General features: G+C 29.5%; 1 pseudogene; it reads right to left on the bottom strand.

Moving 5' to 3' along the window:
- Positions 1 to 721: 721 nt before the first annotated feature.
- On the bottom strand, positions 722 to 20,670 carry LOC100163375 (annotated as a pseudogene).
- Between the last annotated feature and the right edge of the window lie 244 nt (positions 20,671 to 20,914).

The following is a 20,914-nucleotide window of genomic DNA, read 5'->3' as shown; positions in this document are numbered from 1 at the left end:
CCATCGTCGTCGTCATCGTCGTCGTCGTAGTTAGTTAGTTATGTAGCCGGCATTTCAAACAGTAATATAATAGAGTTCGAATTGTCTATACTACACATAGGCGTGCGCAGGGGGGACGCAGGGGGTATACACCAATACGCATACCAACGGCTGTACAATTATATATATAGAACTATAGAAGTACATTATACGTATCAATAAATGTATAATAGGGATTAAGGAAACTACAACAGTATAAAAGTAAGTGTCTAACTTAAAAGTTAAAAATAAGTTGAAGAACCGAAGTAAAAAAAGCGGATAAGTCGTAAGTGGAAGTCGCTCTGCTATACAGTGGGTTACAAGCGAGTTTTTTCTAATGGATGGTGTCAAATTTGAATTCAATGATATAAAATAATTGTACCTATATGAAAAACGATTCTAAGCGAAGGCTGTCTGTCTGGCTGTCTGTCAGCCTATAATATTACTAAATATATTTGATGACATTATTGAGATTAAAGTAATTTATTTTACTACTAGACATTAGTACTATAGTAGGTTAAATTCATTTTTGGCAAAAAAATTACTTTTGAAATGTCATTGTATGTATAAAATATAATAATATACTCTAAAAGTTTCATATACCCACGAATAATATTTTTAAATTACAACAAAATAACACATATCGTTATTCTATACCTAATATACCTAACACAAATAATTAATTAAAACTATTTAATTATGGTATACAATATAAACGGTATAATACAATAAAATCATACCTGTAAATATCTGAGTTGTAGAGCAGCTGGAGAATCGCTTAATATATCTGAAGCTTCACGGAGGGCTTCCGATGCTTTTTGTTCACCTTCAGCCGCGATGACCTTTGCACGGGCTTCTCGGGACGCCTCAGCTTCCGCCGCCATTGCCCTTTGCAATTGAACTGGCAACCTCACGTCCTTACTGAAATGTTTTTCACAAGTGTACGTATAGGTATAATCATCATGCACAATTCTTATAATGATAATAATAGTGAACTCACATATCCACCCGTTCCACTTTGATGCCCCACGACTCGGTGGCTTCGTCTAACAACACTTGCATGGTCTTGGATATAGCGTCTCGGTCACTGAGAATTTCATGCAACGGCCTGGTGCCCAAGACGTTTCTCAATGTAGTTTGAGCTAATAGATTGGTCGATTGGTGAGCGTCAGCCACATTGGTTACCGATCTCGTAGCGTTGCATACCCGATAATAGACCACGGCGTCTATACGGTCACCGTCACGCTGTCTTTGGTCAATATCTAAATTTCGTGCAATATGTCAGGTGATGTTTGTCATTTCGTAAAATATATTATTAATTTTAAGATGGCATTCGCTTAGCGTGTGGCCTACTGGGCCCACGGTCCCACTGTGATCTACTGCGGTACCTACTTGCATATAATAGATAATATGAAATAAAAATATATTAACCCCAACTATCCAAAAAAGATTTACCGGAAACTATGGATAATAGTAGATAACTTATAAATGAATATAATACCATATAGTTTGAACGATATTTGCTATATTCATCAATCTTTCAAATGATTTGGTAAATCCTGTAAAAAGGGCTCAGTGGCGTATATATGAAAGAGGGGTTAGTGATTCAATCCCCCGAAATGAAATCCTATACACACCTATACAACAATCTAATATTTATGGTCAATATTAAAATTCAAGATTTTAATAAAGATCCGGTACCACGCAGATGAATATTGGTTCGCCTAAACCTAACTAAGTATATTTTATTTTGTGTATAAAATATTACTAATATTATAGTAATTTATTTTACTATTAGGTAGTACCTATTACGGAAGGTTAAATTAATATTTGCCGAAAACATAGAATTTATTATATTATCAATTTATTATTATAACATGGTATATATATTTATGTCATATTATACTATCAGCATTAAATTTAAGTCAATATAGGCTTACCGTAAACCGTAGTATAAATAGACAATACCTTAAAATTAATCTAAATATTTTTACAATGTTTTTGTGTAAGCCTATAAATGTATATTAAAGTTTCAAGTACCTACCTGAAAATAATATTTTTTAATTAAAACAAAATAACTTAAATCGCTATTAATTATTCTCCGTTAAATACATCTAATTTTTTCCAAATTTTAAATTCAAATATTTCAAATGTCTAAAAAACAAATTGTGCTTCTATCTGTTTTAGGATCTTGAGGTTTTAGTGAGAACAACTTATGAGAAACCATGCATTAAATTTTCAAATATTCAAAAATGTCAAATATATAAATAGTATAAAAAGCCAAAATATTTTCAAAATGATGTATGCCTATTGCCTATTAAATAAATTCTAATTACAACAAAAAATATGAAATTGATTTTTTTCAAAAGTTGGTTTCGTGTAAAAATATAAATTTGTCCCTAATTTTTTTTTTAAATTTAGATCAACATTGAATTTTTAATTTTGAAAATATAACTAACTATATCCAATTTCCCAACAAAAAATGCCCTCAAAGTTAATAATCGAGACATCTTTTCTACTTAAAATGTGTACACGAACACAAAGAGAAAAAATAAAAACAAATAATTGTAAAATCAATACATTTAGCGCTCCGTTCAAAATATAAAATACTATAGTCTATCAGCAATGGCGTAATGCTCATAACAGTCATAACTCACTTTAAAAGATTTTTATCTTAGATATTTCCATAATATTTTCAAATTTTCCTAGTTATAATTTTGTTCTAACAATTAATTACGAGTATTATTTGGACTATTTGCCACTGAGTACCTATAATATTATATTGTAATAACGGTGATATTAAAATAATATCATTTCAAATTTGTGGATTGGCGTGGCGCGGTCGCTGTCAGTCACGCAACGTGATTGAGAATAAGTACCACCCGCTACCATTAGTTATAACTCATAAACTACTCACCCAAAATTTAATTTTCAAGTATCAAAATACTAAGAAAAATATTCAGCTTTGGACTATAAAATTAAAACCCAATGTTGTCATTCAAAAAAGTAAAAAACTTAAAAAAATATAAGGATAAAAAATATTTAAAAATATAATTTTTTAAGAAAAACGTTGTTTTATAAGCGATTTGAAACTAAGTAAAAAAATATTTTCAAAAAAATTTAGACTTTTTGACATAATGAGTGTTCAATGATAAAATAATCACCCGGTATTATAATATTATACGATTTATAGGATACCTCTTGTGGCGGCACGTCGTACGTTTGTGTTCTCAACTCGACACGCGTGTAGTTGTCAACGTAGGGCAAAACGAAGAACCTAAGAAGAGAAAATAGCTCAATGATTGTAAATAATTTAGCGTGTTTATATAGATGTATGATATATTCACCCGGCCCTTTCGCCATACCCGACACCAGACGTCCCAGACGAAATATTACGGCTCGTTCGTACTCCTGAACTACCTGCCAGATACAATAAAACATATTATATATTATATTGTTATTGTGCAACAGAGTGCAGGGGTTCGTGTTGACGTAAGTTCCAAATTTCAAGTGCACTAACTTTGAAACAGTAGAATAGACAAACCGGGAACGTGATGACAACAAGTGCCAAAGCACATCCCGTAATAAATTTACCGCATCGATCGGATATGTTGCGCTGTCTTCGACTGAAAGACAAAACGGATTGAATGATTATTGGTATAGCAATAAAATAACCGACCCATATAGAAGCAAAGAAAACAAAAGTTTTGACAAATTTATCGAAAATTTATCGCGCGCAAGTAAATTATATGGTCCTCTATTTAGGTATACCTATACAGATATTATCTACCTACCTACCTATTGATTGTATAGGTACATTATATAATATTACATCTGATGATGTTTATTTGTTGAAAACGATTTTGCGTAAAAATTCCCGTTTATCCTTCATTTTAGATTTTAAGTGGTGCGAATTGCGTGCTAAATATCTGTAAAAAAATTTGCAAAAATGTTAATTTTTACTATGAGGGGGGCTGGAGACGTGTTGCTACCCTCTATTAATTTTGTTTTTTGAGGGGAAGGAGGGTCGTGCGAATTTTGAAAATAGGCTTGCGAATACGTGCGAATTCCCTGCTAAATATCTGCGCAATTCGTATATGGATTTTCCATTGCGGGGGAGCAAACGCACGTAAAAATATTAATATTATCTACCTATTTATATTATAATTTATATTTTTCAGACAGTATAATAATTATTACTTGTACTATAATTTGAAATATAGAAATATTTAAATACAATGGATAATGGATATGTGATATGCAATTATATAATGATAAAAATATATTACATTTGTACATGGTTCTCAAATTATAATTGGCGGTAACGTCTTTTCACAAAAATAAATTTTTGTGGAAACGGGAATCGTACCTTTTTCGTTTTTGATGGAAAAAGACTATTTGTTAACCAGAGAACATGTATTTTCGAGGAAATAGGCCATGCCCGTCCAGGAAATGCCATCATATAATCGTATTGTAAGTATCCTGTAAAGCTGCGTTATCGATAGTATATGGCATAATTTTTATTACATATAGTATATTGTGTATAGAATATGTATTACTGTATTAAATGGTAATTTATCAATACGCAGTTTTTGTAACAATAATCAAATTTATAATGCTACTCATTCTTTTGTGTGTTTTAAATTATTTTGGCATTATATATTTATAATATTTAGATGTTTTTTTTTACCCGTAACGAAATTCTATTTGTCCTATTCGTAGAATTTTGGAAAGTACTATACTTTTTTCCACAAGGCGGCAAGACAATCTATTTTGCTATTTGGCGTGACATGTATATTATAACAGTTTTCTTCCCAAGGATAATGACTGTTTATAATCATAATAATATAGTGTTTTTATATAATATATCCTATACATAATATCATAATATATATGTATATATGCGAGTCGTCAGTACATAGCAAATGTCATATTACTAAGGACTTTTATTTCAATGGTATATACGTTTTGAGAATAGTTCGTTACAACTTACAAGACAAACACAAAACGAAATATTTTCTCGAAATCATTGATGAATGATTGATTTCAGCCACTGCGCCGCGCCGAGCCACATTGTTCTTAGGCTGTAACAAGGAAACATTAAAAAAAAAATGGCTAGGATTTTTGTACATTTTTATTTCGTCACATCCAACAGTTGGCGCACTATTATTTATTACTCATTACACTAATGATTAATGAATCAGTATTCAGTATAACCATACATTAATTTCATAAATATAATTATTACAAGAACACAATTTGACTGACCAACCATCGCCGATAACAACGCTGCGACCGCGACGCAATGTTCCAAAAACGATTTTTAGCAGGACAAAATTATAATTTAATTTTCGGATGCCTAGCTTATTTTCAAACTCAGTTTTTGAATTGTGCGTTATAATTTTTCTCTAATCTGAAAACTGGGATATGCAAGTATAATATTTTTTAAAAATTTGAATATAATAGGTTCTAAGTATTGTGCCACAACTTACAGTAATTGCTTTGAAATCATATAATATCGTTTACTGCAGGAAATGTTTAGCTATAGCTATAATAGAAAACATTATACTTTTTTCCCGTAGGTACTCATTAATAATATAAAGTCATATGTTTTTACATTTTTTAATATGTTTATATATTATTTAAATTGTATAAAAAAATATTAAAATATATACATACCATCCACTATTACTGCAGTATTCATGATATCAAAGTAAAATAAACGAACTAACTTCATTCAATTAACAACGCTAACCATATAATAACAGACTATAATACGCTCAAACAATTTAGCGTGTTATTAAAAACCTTATCTCTGCAGACTATGAGCAGATTATAGAATATATAGATATTAATAAATATTATACCTACATTAATTGTTGCAATATATTTTTGTATAATATGTTCATAGTATTATATTTATTTATATTTACATTAATTGTTGCAATATATTTTTATATAATATGTCCATATATTTATTTATACATTATATTGTTTGAACATTTTTGTATAGTATGGTGGTCAAAATACATTAGTAAACATATTTTATCAAACATCTGTGTACTGTAGTGGTCAAACAAATTACATTAGCTTTAAAAAAGGTATAATTTTTAATTTTCTATGAAAAAAAAATTGATTTTTAACTAAGAAAAAAAAGTAACTTTTAACTTAAAATTTTACTTGCATATTTCTATATTAACTTAACTTAACGAATTAAAAAAAAATAGTTAACTTGCCCAGTCTTGCAATTTTTTACTATCAATACAATATCAGTAAATCACGGATTCACGATTATTTACCATTAAGTATAGTATAATAATATTGCATTATATTTTTTTAAGAATTTAAATATATTATATATTTTAAGTTCCTAAAACTACTAAGTGATAATAGAGAATAATTTGTTTTTTTTTTATATAATTAATAATAATAATAACTTTATTGCAACAATAACTTATCTTTACACATTTCAACAAAATATTATAAATACATTTATAAAATAACAATATTTATCAACTTCACAATATTGTAGCACCCCCAAAAGGCAAAAAGCAAAGCTTGTTGTGCTGGGAGAGCAAATTTTAAAAAGGAGAGAAGTGTAAAAAAAAGTATAAGCATAAAAACATATAATAATTAAAAATAACATTTGCAAAACAGTATAAGGAGACTTAATAAGAATAGAAATAAATTATATAATAAAGCAGCTATTGAGGCCAATAAAGAATAAATTAAGTCAATAGACATTAAGTGACAGGTATGAGATAAATAAAACCTATGTAATACATGAAATTAAATACAATCTAAATATAATTTCTTATATATTTTTTGAAAGTAACTAGGTAGTTAAATTCTTAAAATTATTTAAATTAATACCTATTAAATGAAACACATAAATTAATTGAATTTATTACTAGTTTGTTTTTCTATTAGGTATTTAGGTACAGATATCTAAACACACCCATGACTTACAGTTACTTATTATAATATAGGTAATAGGTATACCTATTAGTTATGCGATAATTTACAATTTTATAATTTGTGAGTATTTTGACTATTAACGTGAATAACTAATTAGTAAGTACCTACTATTTAAAAATATCATAAAATGAAAAAATGTATAAGTAACCTCAACTTACTTATTAAAATGTATGAATTAAAAAAAAACCACTACAACACTGTTACAGTAATCAATATAATGTTATCGTTATGTAATTTAATATATTGAATACAAAAATCAAAAAGAAATAACGAATAATATTCCTTATTTTATTCCACAAATAATTATCATTTAGGTAGGTAGGTATAAATAATTCGAAAGTATGATGTTGCTCAACGTATAAAAGAAGTTTATATATTATTCATCTGATACTTTTCTCTGGTCTTTTTTTTATAAAAGTAATAATATAAATTATACAAGAATAAGCGTATTATACAATACATTAGGTTTTAAAAGGTTATATAGGTTACGTACTTACTACTTCAGTTAATGTAAATTGATTAGGGTTTAAATATTGTCGTACCTATACAGGCTATAGGCTATATTATGAAAAGCCATTAGTTGGGATTTATAAAAAATGCAGTTAACTAGATTTTTTTATGTTTTTGTCATTGTAAACCCAAACCGACCCGACCAAAATATTCAAAAAGACATTAAGGAGAGTTTGGTTAAAGTTTTTAACGTTCGTCTAAATTATTTAAATAACTATCTACCCAGTCCATCTCGAACATACGCAGTGCACACAAGGAAACCTATCGGGGATCAATAGTACATATAGGTGCACATAAATATATCCGAAATACCCTTATTATACATAATGTGTACTGTGTAAAATGCAAATGTATAGGTAAGGGTTAGGATTTATCATTAAAAAAAACTAAATTAAATTCAATTGGGATGTTTATGGTGGATGCACCAAAGACGATAATCATCATCGGTACGCTGTTTGCCTTCGCCTACAAATTATAGATACCTACCTACATAGTATACGGGGAGCATAAAAATCGTTTGGTGATTGTGATCTCCGATGGTTTTTGTGCATATTGACTATAATATTATAATATTCTTTGGGGCAGACAGATAGCTCTATATACCTACCGTCAGGTTAGGCGTATTTTATTGTAATTGTTATTGTTTTTGTTCTTGTGTATAATAATATACGTAAATACGTTTGAAAATCTATTGCGCGGACGATGCGTATATATACGCAACCACTTCGACGCCGCGGTACAATAGAAACAACCGAAGTCATTATACGGCTGTAATGATTGGGTATGGTGACAAGAAATAACCGGCGAACTGCTGCTTTTTAATAAGCGTATGTATACATTGTATTATAAATAATATATATTATACCAAGTATATGTAAACTTCCTTTACCGTGTGCATGAATAATAAGAGGTACCTTATATATATAATATTAAATATATCATAATACGTTTTACGTTGACGGTGATGCCACGCCGCCTGCACTGTTATGCCTCGGCCGACGCCACTATATAGAATACCTCCGACGCCGCCACCGATTTCACTACAGACGCCACCACCCGTCGATCGAAAGTGTATATAGTATATAATATGTATATAAAATATTATATATAACACACCACTTTATCCTTATATACAATATACATATCTATATATTGGTCGAATTCGACCAAGCCTAATGCCTGTACGCGGTGACCAGACGGCATACGTCATCCAACCGTACACGATAACCGATCCTTCGACTTTGCCGGTCCGATTCATTTTTATTTTATCAATCGAAAAACAATTACGAAATCCTATATACAATTCCGGCCAGTGTTCGACAGCCCAATACTAAGAACACTAGGTAATGGAAGGCGGATGAATACGGTGACCGTATATAAATACTATATCATCCAGACAATTATTTCTACTATTAGTACCTATCTAAGTAATAATAACTGCGAAAAATACATAAAATTCGAAAACAAACATATAAACGATACGATACGATACCACATACGATGTCATCCAAAAGATTGACAACAGTCTCATTATCTATATCAAGAGTGTGTCTGATATTCGGAAATAGGGAATTTTCTAGTGTACCAATTAATATAGGATCAAAATATACGGTTCATGATAGTTGCTATGGTAGATAACAAATATATTTTATATCTACCTATACATAATACACACTAAAATACAAAGCACAACTGTAGAACTGTACAAGAATAAGGTTTTCGGTAAATTTTTCACCAAACTTCTTTCCGGGACTTTTTTTTCCGATTACCATATTATATATTTATTTCATATTTATCGCTAATAGTAATGTACGGTTTTGAAACGTGGTTAACGACTAAATGGGAAGCGATAAAGTTACTAACCTTCGAAAGGAAAGTTCTTAGAAGAATATAATATATGGTCCCATATAAAATACGAAAACAGGGCGATATTAATGAAATAAACAAATGGCAGATATTGAGAGAACTTTTAACAGACTAAGGGCCGTTCTTACAATGTACGGTAAAGACTTTAGTGTCGGTTAACGCTAACCAGTGTTGGGTAAGTTACTTTTAAAAATTAATTAAGTTACTTTACTCGTTACTAAGAGATAAATGTAATTAAGTTACTTTACTCGTTACTCAAATAAAATTGTAATGAAATTACTTTACTTTTCAAATAGAAATACAACTCATTACTTTCTCGTTACAAAAATAAATTTTTTTTTAAATTTCTTAGCAATAATCTTCTGCAGGCAAATTGAACAAGCAAATTCTTTATAAAACCTGTATAGTTAATAGGATCATATAAAATTTAGTCTTCCACACAGCTTATATTCATAGGAAACCTATTTAAAGGAATAATAAATTTAATTAACTGTTCTCGTGATTTACGGGGCAATTAGATATTTCGAATATCAAAACTATTGAAAACTGAATTGTGACGAGTTAAAATTAAATATATATAGATATTAGATTGGTAAACATAATAATACCAGCATTATACATATATTTTTTGAAAAGTTTTGAATTTAAAAAAAAAAATCGAATATTATGTTATTTAATCAGAATTTCCATACTTATGACTGTAAAAAAACTGCATTTAAATATATTGATTTTCCACGGAGATACTAAGGGTGATACGGGACTTCTGGGACATACTGTATAGTATACTCAATACTGACATACTGCAGTATATAGTATATACGCATATTATATAAATAAAATGTGTAAATGTATACATTTGTATATTACGCAGTATATACCTAATATGTGTTCGTCCGTCCGTCGTGTGTGTGGTACCTTTGTGATCTTTGAAGGAAAGCCGAAAGCCGGTTATAAAATTCTGATAGAAAATTAAATTCTTAAGACTACTTCCCATCACCTCCTACATACTTATATTATATTATATTCTACATAGGTGGCGTATTGACGTATACACGTATTGTACAATACGATATACCTATGGGCCAAGATATAATGCCTATCGTGTATGTGTATATATATATTCGTTTGTAGGTATGTATGCGGCGTGTGACGTGTGTATACACTACATAATATATAATATATCGATACACGTAGGCGTCAAACAGCGCGGAACGTTGATGTCGTTTGTTCCGGAGACTTATAGTGTTCCATAATGTGTTTGTGGTGCCGTGCTATAATAGGATAGCCGTGGCGATAGCTGTTATACCCGAACCCGCAGTAGGAGCTAAGACCCTTTTATAGTTCCTGTATCCATTATAGTGTTATTTGTTGCCGTGCCGCCAAAAAGCCGCGTTAAATGTGTCTTATTAATCACTGCCGACCAGTCCTTTTCGGCGCCGAGCACATAAGATACGACTACACGCTGTCATTATTTTTATGTCAACCGCCGCGCACAGTTACGTACCTACCTACGTCTCAAAACTCGAGTACAAGGGAGGTGATACTGCGCACGCAGACATTAAATAAGAAACTACACAGACTCGCACAATTGAAACACAGTGGGCACACCCATATAATATTATTATATTAACCCCGAGATAGCTGATTTCTATTTTATATAATGTTAATGTAATAATGCGTAAGATACAAATGCGAGACATCGTCGTTTTTGAAAAAAACAATATTTTTTCAATATAATTGATTTTCTTTTGAAACTGCAGCCACCTTTATACATTTAAACTCATTATTATTATTTTTATGGCAGCATGTACTTAATTCCCAAAAACCATTATCGAGATATGTCGCCGCGTCTAGAAAGAATATTATAGGTATACATATTTTATTGAGGTACCTACATCGTTGGCCAACGAATGTTTTCCCATTTTTTTTTATTGACAAAATATTTTATTGACCTACCGTGCGGTAAAGATAAAAGAATTTCAGGTTCAGTAACAAAAAAAGCGATTTAACAAATTCATAGTTCAACCTTAATTAAATTAAATTAAATAAATATCAAAGCAACTTATCTATAATACCTCCATAATTTTGTATTTTGAACACTCGAATTTTTATTGCGTTTCATAATATGGATATTTTAGATTCATAACGGTTTTACAATTATACCTCTGAGAATTTATAATTTTGTTCATAGTCAGTGTTCCGTATTAAGCTTAAAATTCTATGGATAAATTAAAAATTATAAGTAAGTAGTGTAACTTTAAAGAGGTTATATTTTATTTTCTGATTAAAGTTACGTGTAACGTAGAACTGACGATGATAATTTAGGATTTTGACTAAATCAATTTTGGTTATACCTATTATTGTAATAATTTAAAAAAAATAATAATAGTAGCATTATTAGCGATTATCATAATATTATTTTATTTTCAATAATTGACAATTGTATAAGCTTATCTAATATTATTGTATAGGTATTTTATTTTTATATTCATTGATATAACACATTATAAATAAATAAATAAATGATAAAATATTATATAAAACAAGTTAGTCATTAAGAATTCTTAGGTTTAAAAAAACATATTAGAATGATTTATTTTAATATACTGGTATAAATAAAACCTACGAATGGTTCATGATTTACTATTTATATTTAATGTAATAGTATAGGTAATTATTATTAATATTCAATTTTAACTTTATAATATATTTTATACAGACTATATTTGTAATGGTATCGTAGACATTATCACTTTCATATTATATAGTTTCTTACTTTCATACAATAGTATACACTGTATTTGTTGAACTGTTAACTTAACAAAGTTGTCTACATATTTTTTACCCCTATAAAATATAAACACTAATAGTTAACAACAAAGAAACATTTGAAATATCTTTTACAATTTCCCATCTTCTGTCTGAAAGTACTACTGTCTAATCGTCACAATATCATAAAATGAACAGTTAATTTTACTATTGACGATTGTGACAATCATCAATAGAAAAACCAGAAGGTACATTGATGTACATTATATTATTTATTGAAAATTAGTTTACAAAATAAATTAAAACGTGTGAATGATTTAAATTGTGTTCATAAATATTCATAATTTTGTCATAAGTAATATACATTTTTATGCAGTCTGACAAAAATAACACTGAATAATAGTAAGAATAATATACAGTATAAACATTTAAATTCCGGTTTTAAAAATTGTACTTCTCATTTCACGCTTCTTCTTTATTCTCAATCATACCGCGATCAGGCTACACGCACTCCGTATAGCCATAGGGCACTTTACAAGTTACACGACTATACAAGGTACAAGAAGTGTGAAACACGATCAAAGCAAAACAACCGCATTTGTATAATGGCCGGCTACATCACTGTGGGTAGGCGGGGTGGCAGGATGAGTGCCAATGCTCACCTGCCACCTGCTTCTGAAATACACCTATTGGCTAGTGGAATGAACAAAAAAACATTTTTCAGTAGAAAATTCTCAAAAACTGTGACCACACATTTACATTTTTACAACTGTTGTCAGTTTCATGTACCATAAATAGTTATTGAATAACAAAAAAAATAAAAATATGATTTATCTTATATTGTATACATTATACATACCAATATATATAGGACATATAGGTAGGTACTATACTACTATAAAGTTATGTTCAATATCAGACAATAACATTGTTATGGTTAAAAATATAACCTAAAGAATAGGTATGGACGTATTGTTATAAAATGTAAGTCGGCGAATCCATCGTGAATCATGACAAATAATTAAAAGTTGGCACCGCCACTGACCTACACAATTATTCATTTATAAACGGTTAGCAAATATTTGGTTAATTGTGGAAGTATATATGTATATTCATTGCTACATTTTAATTTGGATAAACATGATTTATTGGCTTATTAATGTTTTTATTATACTCGTATATACCTAATCATTTACCAAAAATAAATACAAGATTTATTATTTCGTATTACAAAATATTATATCGTTTTGAAAGCATACTAAGTATTTTATAGTATATTACACTATTATAGTAATGCTCTAAATACTTAATTATAAATAAATGTTATTTTGTGTAATTATAATGATAATTTTTTAGAACAACTCTTCTTCATCTTTATCACTGCACAGTAATTACCATCTTTTTTGCTATTTTTAATTATATCTCATCATAACTTAATATGAATAAAAGCCATACTACTTTTATATTTTGCCCATTCAGTTAATTAACATGACGTTTTGATAAAACTATGTTATTAACACAGAGTATGTATTTACCGTGTATTCGCGTGTAGCGGTACATATCAAAGTTGTAATAGAAACACCTGTAACCTGTTATTATTGTATATTATATTATATTCCAAAAAAACATTATAATTCGTACATAGACTATACTATTTATATTTTACGCTATCATTATTATCACATGCATACACTACTAGATACCTCTACTACCTACGTCCTACCTATATAATGTTTTTATATTATGTATTTATAAATATTTATTAATTAATATAGATGGTCGTATGGAGCTTCTAAACATAAAAACTACTGAACCAATAAGCTCCAAATTCTGCACACATATTCCTTGAGACACGGGAACTGGGAAGTATCTTTCAGCAATTCAACCTCTATATGTTGCCATAATGCCATATATGGTGGCTCACGATTTTCTTGTGTATATATATAAGAAATTCACAAACTTATATTATCGCGTAGATACCTACCACTCGCGTGATCGGTCATGTACCACTAGTCCACTAATACCAAAAATAGAACTGTATTCAAAATGTACAATGGTACATTTAACTTTATATTTAGTACATATTTACACAAAATATAAAATAATATTAGTCCAATACAAACATTAGTAAAAACTAAAAATATTTATTTATTTGTTTACGTATAAGCTATCTATGCCCCCACAGCCTCCACAGGGTAAATTTCTGTATACCATAGTTTGAGAATATTTGATATATAGGGTTTCCATTGGTTACAGAAATAAAAGAGACTTATTATATTATATATATATATATATTTATCCACAGGCGGATTGACCGACATCGGTCGAATTAGTTCATAACACCGGCGCCGATTTCCCTGTGAACTTGGAGGTACCTATATACACTAAAACCGAGATAGTTTACGCCCTACACCTATAATATAGTGCTATATATATTTTATATTTTCACGGGCAAAGTCGGATTATATATTAATGTTATGATATAATATTTATAAGTTTATAACCTATGCTAAGAAAATAATTGAATGTTTTTTTTTTACACGTAACATTGTTCATGATGTCGTCACAGTTTATTTAAAAAAATATTTTTCGTAATATATGTCTATGATGTCTAATAATCAATAGGTAATCGAAAATGTCTTGATATTGAATATGTAAGCAATTATTTGTAGAATGTGGATATAAGCCAATATAATTAGGTAGGTATACTAAGTATAAATTATGATTTATAATATATTATATTGTGTATGAACTGACATCATTCAAAACGTCACACTGCAGTGTGTAAAGTGCCTACAAGGCTACAAACATTTATTAAAATACTATGTTAATTGCCGGTTGTAGCATATTATTTTTTAAATAAAAATATAATAATATATCATAATTTGGCGATAAACTGGCGCTTTACAATATTACTTATTTTATGTTTTATACTTGACGTTATGTCGATTGTCGGTAGTCCATTATACACAGTACAGTAGTTCGTCCAGTAATTTAAGTGTATTATTTATTATAATTTATTACAGACATATATAAATATATAGTACCTAGGTAATTTAGCGAAAATGCAAAACTTAAAAAAAACGAATAAATGTACCTACGTACAATTATTGGCATTATTTAGCACAGGTATTCCGTTTATATGCCATGATAGTGGTTGTTAATAGTTTTTTTTTAAATTTTAATAATACATAATATCGATTTTATACAACTATTTTACGCGGCGATCATAGTAGGTTTGTATACCTATACGTCCTACACAGATATATAAGAACTAAGTACAAAGATATCTCGGTAGTTGTATATATATATACAGTATATACATTGATGGACTGAGGGGGTGCAGGGATAGAGTGAGAGATAATGATTGACGGAGAAACCGGCAAAAAAAGGAGAAAAAAATGATTATAATATGTAAAACGTGTGTAAAGAAAAATCAGCTGCGCGCATAATATATAACATATAACAACCACCAAGTCTCTGCGACCGGGCACATCAAAAGAACTGACGCCGCCGCTGCGTCACAATCGGATAATAATAATTATTGTCGGTGGCGACGGCGGCGGCGGCACTTTGACAGTCACTGGTAACACGTGGCAAATCGTATATAGCGAGAACGATTATCATTTTAAAAAAAACTAATAATAATAATATAATAAGTATATAATGTGACTGGCCCCACGCATACCTACATACATATGTGTAAAAAAAAGTATAATTTCTTTGTAGTCGTCCGAAATCCCCTGCGCGGCGCTTTAAGATAAATTACGTAGTAGAGTCGTATTATAGCGTATTTATGTAGGTATGATATACCACCAACAGTACATATTATTATTAATATTATGAGATGACGACGACGACGACACAACGATGACGTTTTTTTTTCAAACGTTTTATTGAAAACTTTTTGCGGTGCACCGGCGAGGAGGTGGCGGGGGAGATGGCCAACGGGTATCGTCGGCGCGATTTGTAGCCCTGGTGTGGTGTGTGTGTGCTGCATCTACTCCATGTATAATATACAATATGAGGTAGATATATACGTAAGTACGAGAAGGATATTACTTATAATATATTATATAATACATACGCGCGCGCGGCGTCTTTTGTTGTTGCACCGCTCTGTAATTACCGGCAATAATGAAAACATCACACACAAAGTTAAAAAAAAAGTCCTACGCAGCCGGTGGTGTTTGTAATATAATGTAGCCAGCCGTACACCTGTGTGTGTATGTGTGGGTATGTGTTTGTATGTGTGTGACGTGTGTGTTGTGGAGGCACGGTCATGGGTATATGCGTGGCGGCGTCGGGCGCCGACAAACAGGACTTTTCTGAGTGTGTGTGTGCGTGTCTGTGTGTGAGTGGAAGCGAGCTGCAATTTCAATTGTGGACGATTAGCACTAAAGGTGTATCCGGCACAGTGTATAAGGGCGTTATAGACCCCGAGCTATATACGGCAGTCTATAAATCTTCGCGGCGGGCAATCGACGTTATAATACTATTTGTAATATTTTTTTCGTCAAAACAAAAAAACACCTTCGCAGTTTGCTAATATTATCTAGGTATTTATTATTACACCTATAATATATTTATAAACTCATAAACTTATATTTATATATAATCGCAATATGGTATAATACAGCTGAATAACAGATTCATCCGTATGGATGACTAAAAATATTTTTTCTTATAGGTACCTATTTCATAAAACGAAGAATTTGTACAAGTACATAATTTGTGCTTTAAATAAATTGTGTCTATTTTTATTGAATGGCATAAATTAGAGACATTATTAGGTTTAAGACTTTAAATGTGTTCTACCCAAATATTTCATTTTATATTTAGGCTATATAGTTCGTGAGAGTGAGATAGCTGCTGTATTGCTGTAATGATAAAATAACAATGTAAATTATTAACATTTTATTCACAAATATTCTTCAAAATAAATTACTTGTAGTTAAAACTTAAACAATTATATTATAAATACCTATAATTAGCAATTATATTGCACCTCAAAGGAAACAAGATATTATTATTGAAGGCTGGAGCATATATTATTAATTATTGTGGTTGCACTTATCTGTATGTAATATGTACCCAAATAATATTTAAAAGCGAATATATTATGTCTGGTTTGTTTGTCTTTTATGCATTCATACATTATTCACCCAATCAGGCACCTAAGAAAGGTTTATAAACTATAATGAACAAATTCTGTTGAAAAAAATTGTATACATCATACATGGTAGATGAAAATTTGTAAGTTTTGAATATCATTACACCGAAAATTAAATGACGAATTGAACAAAGTTTGAATCATATAGAGTTGGCATTTTTAACGGGCAGCTGATGTCTTCTATATAATAATGGTTATATTCCTAATAAATTAACATAATATATACAGCTATCAATATATATTATGATATTATTAACATATTGACGGACACTTACCATTTTTTTAAATATCAAAAACCGCTTATAGGACGGCACTTTTCTATTACTGATATATTATAGTTATAGCAGTGATAAAATTATATATTATGCAGTATGTAAATCTCCTATATGTACATTTTTTTTTTATGCATATAATATAATGCTCTATACTTCAGATTAGTGAATATATTCATAAATATGATGGAAATCAATACATTTAACAACAAACAGTAAAATACCCAAATAGCCAATTGGGTATTAAAAATAGGAAACAGATTTTATTTAATTGATATTTTTTCTTATGAAATAATATGTCAGTACACCCAAACTATAAGGCTATGCAATGGGACAGTCTGATGCCTACTTTCATTTGATACCATTGAAATAAATATTGCTATAAAGAGCTGTAATGTGAGAATATTATATAATATATTGTGTTTATTACTTAGTGTTAATACCAAAATGTTGACTACTCCAGTAGTTAATCACATATAGTTTATATAATTTATAATTTATCAAATTAACACCAACAAAATCGCTAAATATCATATATAATGTTATACATTATATGAAAAATGATTTTATCTATCTGTATCTATACCTATATAAGTTTTTTTATCTAAGCAAAACACATAATTATTAGTTATTACTATTTTTAACATTATTTTGAAAAAGTTATGAATTTTTAAAAGGCTATTATTTTTTTAACAAAATACTCAATAAGATTCGAGGAATAAAAACCTTTAAAAGCATTTAGGTAGAAACGTCCTACGAAGTTATATTTTATTATATTATATTATATTATAGTCATACGTTCAATTTCGATACAGATGCAGCGATACCCTGCAGGGACGTCGTTATTGCTTTTTGTCACACTGAGTGAAATGCCCCACTGAGAGGTATGTTGGTTTTGAGAAATCATAAAGTCGTAATATATATTGCTCGGCACGAACATTTTTCTTCGTAATAATAGGGCAAATGCTAACACGAAAAAAACACATTATATTACCTTGTATCGATTCAATTGCATTATTGTCCCTTTATTTATGTTGGCATTTCAAAATCAGGCCAAGAACGCATTAAGGATATAATAATAGTTAACATAAAAAATGCATGTCATGCACTCATGAATTGGTAGTGACATTTTAATTATATAAATATGATAAACAATGAGAAAAACATCTAACAATGGTCTTAAAAATAAAGTATATAAAATGAAATCTCCCCTAACAGACGCCTCTTAATAGCAGACACCTCAAAATAAAAGACATTTTTGGGGAACTTGTAGCTACAATATTTCTACAAACTTAACCCTCTAATGAATAGCAAACAATATTTTAGTATTTAAACTTTTAAGTTTAATATTTTAGTATATATTTTCAACTAATATCTAGATTTGATTACAATAGACAAGGTGATCCATTTAAGTATCTACATTCATTATTTCGAAAAGATTTAACTTAAATCTGATTTGCTCAGAATTTAAAATTTGATTATTTTACATATTTGATGTCATTGCTAAACCACACCGAGAAAACGGTATTAAAACGAGACTTTCTACCTACAATAAAAACAGGACAAAATTACTAAAGAGCCACCTTTGAAGTTTGTTTGGACAAGGGTACATGATACTATTCTATGGTCACTCAAAGCTAAATCCTTAAATTTGTTTCCTCTCATTGAATGATTTTAACGAAACATCATAATAATTCATAATAGCCAATAGGTACACAATAAAAAGTATAACTCGATGGAATATTAGTGTTCTAATCTTAGTTCTGTAGAGTGTAGTTAGTATTATATTTTCTATATTATACCTATTATAAATAAATTAAATTTGTATTATTTTTTATCATAATTTTAAAAACACAATATAATATGATTCAATTTTTTTGCGTGCAGCAAAGAAAATAATAAATATCAAAGCATAATAGAACGTTACGCTTTATTTTTCTTAAATTCTATCTATGAATACCAAAATATAAAATTCAATTAAGATTTTTTTGTTAAATACATTATCATCAAACAATTATATTTCTAAGAGGATACTTAAGAGGACGCCTCATCCGCATGTGTTATCTCCGTCTTACAAGTGCGTAACATAGAAAATTGTACGCTTAGCAGAACACGTGTAGCTCCGTTAGTTTAAAAATTAGAGTGAATTGACCTCTTATAAAATTTAAAAGTAAGATTATTATCTTATCGACATCAAATCGCTTATCAAATGGGCTTTTTATTATATTTTAGTTTGAAAGCGAGTTATGAGTATTTGAAAATTTTAAATTGTTTGTACATCTTAAAATACTTTTCTTAAGGTGGCCGGAGTATATAGGTGGAAAAGTATGGAACTTTATAAACGGTAACTAAAAAAATGTATTTTAATTTATAATACATTAGTCTCTAACTTCTCAAAAATATAATTATTCAATAAGTATAACTAATAAAGTAAAAATGCATTATAATATACAATACATAATATATTATTAAACAAATGAAATATATACATATAAGTATAAGTTATAAGTTATAGATATTATATTATATTTTATAAAAAAAATTATTAATTATTATTAATTATTTATCCCCCCACCAAAAAAAAAAATGTCACGGGCCCCTTTGTCTTACTTGTATACACTATATTAAATAATATATAATACTACACGCAGTACACGGCATCTATGAAACAATATAAATACAAATGTTGAGACATATCAGGTAATAGAGGTATATAATATATTATACATGAAGTCAATAAGTGAGGTACGTTTTGTAGTCAAATTTATATAATCCTATAATACTTATAAGGTAGGACACCTTTTTTATATTATGCATCGATTTTTTCCCCATTTTAACATTTCCTTATAATATACCTACCTGATAATATTCTTCATGAATCACGTGTATCCGTCTGTCACGTTATTATTATAATTGAGCCGGGTACATAGGTTAGGCGGCTGTGGCGGCGCGGTGTAACCCATAATTTAAGACAATGTTGCTAACCCTTTTCGAATTAGCTACTACTGCCTTGCCGGGCTGCCAATGATTTCGTTCAATAATAGCCTCCGTCCTTTTCCTTCTCTCTTTCACTTCACCCCCCATTCCCTATTCCTCTTCACTACAGCCTTAACCAGTCCCCTGCCGTGAGCGACGCCGCACCCGTTAATTTCGTAATCGTGCATCGAATTAAGACGGACATTATAAAAGAAAATTACAGTTTTCGTGCGATACATAAGTATTGAGGCGCTGGTACACGTACACATTATATGCACGCGTATACTGCAGCATCTATAAGATTGGAAAATAAAAATATATCATATATGTATGTAATTTATTATTTCGATTT

Source organism: Acyrthosiphon pisum, chromosome A1 (assembly GCF_005508785.2).
Source record: "Acyrthosiphon pisum isolate AL4f chromosome A1, pea_aphid_22Mar2018_4r6ur, whole genome shotgun sequence".
Classification (NCBI taxonomy): domain Eukaryota; kingdom Metazoa; phylum Arthropoda; class Insecta; order Hemiptera; family Aphididae; genus Acyrthosiphon; species Acyrthosiphon pisum.
Note: the sequence above shows the minus strand (reverse complement) of the source record. Positions and strands in the feature narration are given on the sequence as shown.